This window comes from Sceloporus undulatus, unplaced genomic scaffold, assembly GCF_019175285.1.
Source record: "Sceloporus undulatus isolate JIND9_A2432 ecotype Alabama unplaced genomic scaffold, SceUnd_v1.1 scaffold_9664, whole genome shotgun sequence".
Taxonomy (NCBI): domain Eukaryota; kingdom Metazoa; phylum Chordata; class Lepidosauria; order Squamata; family Phrynosomatidae; genus Sceloporus; species Sceloporus undulatus.
Genome location: NW_024812583.1, coordinates 1 through 2595, shown reverse-complemented (window position 1 = coordinate 2595; position 2595 = coordinate 1). Strand labels below are relative to the sequence as shown.

General features: G+C 42.0%; 1 long non-coding RNA gene across 1 annotated transcript; it reads left to right on the top strand.

Annotated features, from left to right (window-relative positions):
- The first annotated feature begins 723 nt into the window (after nt 1-723).
- On the top strand, nt 724-2595 carry LOC121918371. The gene is made up of 3 exons (XR_006101217.1): nt 724-778; nt 1399-1507; nt 2510-2595. It is a non-coding gene; the product is annotated as an uncharacterized LOC121918371 (long non-coding RNA).

The following is a 2595-nucleotide window of genomic DNA, read 5'->3' as shown; positions in this document are numbered from 1 at the left end:
CTCTGGTACTCACAGCAATCTGGATGGCATGGCTTGATTCTGAATGACTTGGCTTCTCTTTGTCCTGCAGGAGGAGGTCTAGAAAACAAACCTTACAGAGCTGGGTATATTTAGTTTGGAGAAGAGAAGACTGATAGGCTTGATAGCCATATTGATAGAGACTTGATAGCCATAGATAGCTAAGGGGTGTCCTGTAGATAGAAGGTGGAGTGAGTTAGAACAGGAACCAATTGATTCAAATTGGAAGAAAAGTGATTCCATCTAAAGACTAGGACAAATTTCAGCTGTTTCCCTGTGGAATGGACTGCCTTGGAAGGTAATGAACTTGCCTTTGGAGGCGTTGGATGATCATCTTTCAGTCATATTTTATCTATGATTTCTTGAATGGAGCTTTGTCATGCTGGGGCATGACAAAATTCCTCTCCCCACATACTGTGAGTTACATCACTCTGTCCACGAACTCTCCCTTAATTTTAACACTATTGCATTCATTGCTTTTAAAATTCTGATTATTTAATTGTAGTTTTAGTATTGGGATGGGGGGTTGGGAAGGGACTAATTCTTGATTTTACTGTATTTCTTATGTATTTTTATTACTGTAACCCACCCAAATTCTTTGTGATTGGGCAGGCTATTAATAATAATAATAATAATAATGATGATGATGATGATGATGTGTCTGGAGAGTGCTCAAGTCAATTTAATGTTTTTGTTTTGTATTTCAGATTCGGACAAAATGGATTCCAATGGTGAACGGTGGAGCTGAAAAGTGTTCTAGGTACTATACCATCCAATGGAATGGGATATTCTGGGCCAAATCTTATAAGTTGCTTACACTAGCATGGCCTCTGGTTTTGCCAGTTTAAGCACTTTTGAAGACTTAGCAGATAGAGGTGTCTTGTATAGAAGGTCAGTTGGAGTCTCCTGGATGAAGATCTGTTTCCCCACCTGCTAATTGGTCATGGGGCGAACACAAAGCTGTCCTAAGTGTTCTTGCACACCAAAGAATGAAGAAGCAGATTTCACCCTTGCTGGAGGACATTGACTTGAGTCTCATCTCCAAGATATCTTATTATGTATATGCAAATATTCCAAAATGGGGGGGGGGGGGGGGGGGGGGATACCAGACGAATTTGGGCCCAAACATTTTGGATAAAAGAGGCGCCGCCTGTAATTCTGTATAGGAACTATTTCAGTACTTCCATACATCATTATATGAGTCAGTCCTCAGTTAGACAAGGCAAATGAAAATGTAAATCTTCTGAATTTGTATTCCTGCCTCCTTTTTTCCCTCTGATTGGAGAGTTTGATTTTCTTTGGTATAGCCTGGCTATAACCACCAGCCAGCATCAATGTGCCACTTTTACCATTTCAAAATATTATTTTGCTCTATTTTAGGATCCCCATCATCCTTGTGGGAAATAAGTCCGACTTGCAGACTGGAAGCTCTATGGAAACCATCCTGCCCATCATGAACCAGTTCTCAGAGATTGAGACCTGTGTAGAGGTTCGAAACTACTTCTGAATTGGGGGGTTGGGTGGTGGTGGAGCTTCAGTAACCCTCAAAGGCCTCCCCCATACCAGTGTGCTCCCAATGTGTTAGGCTTTAACAACATGTGCTTAGCCTGTGAAATTCGCTGCCACAAGACTTAGGCCACTAGCTTTTAAAAGGCTGATGAAGGAGAAGTCTCTCAGCAGCTGTTAGCCCTGACTGCTAAGTAAAATTTGGAACAGTGATTTTTTTCATTACATCTGGCCATTCTTACTGGGGGATTCTGGGTGTTTTAATCCAAAAAGTCACTTTTTGACAATCTGACCAGCTACTAAGTGGAACCTCCATGTCCAGACACCGATATGTGTTAGTGATTATCACCTGCTGCAGGGTAAAAGCTAGAAAAAGTCTTAATATAAGGATAGAGAGAGATGTTTAGCGTGTGTTTGGAATTCCCAGGGGCACCTGGTTTCTTCCTGTGGGAAGCAGGATAATGAATCATTGTTCTGATCTGGCAAGGGTGCCCTTTAGGCTTTTATGACACTTCACGTCTGCTGTCTGTGTCCCAAATGCCATGTATAATCATCTTGAAGCATTCCTCCAGCTGTTCAAATGAGTTGGAGTAACACATCTTCCCTGTCAACCCTCCCACACTGCCACCCCAAGAAATGCTGGGAATTGTAATTCTGTGAGACATGGCTGCACAGAGATATTTTGTCCACAGCAGACATGATGTTTACCTTGTCAGGTGATTATTGCTTCTAGTCCAAGGGTGGGCAACAACTTTTGGATTGCATTTCACAGCATCCCTCTCTGTTCTATGCTGACTAGGACTGATGAGAATATCAAAACAAATCTAAAGGGTCACAGTTCCCCCTGTTCTAGTCCAGGCCATCCTCTGTGGCTTGCATGAACATTGATTGTATCTTCAAGCATTCCTTGCACTGTGTGTGCTTTATTTATCAAGCAATCCTGTTTGACTCTATTCTCAAGTCACCTTCTCTCTTTCTGCACCAGTGTTCAGCAAAGAACTTGAAGAATATCTCAGAGCTTTTTTATTATGCTCAGAAAGCAGTTCTGCACCCAACGGCTCCTCTGTATGA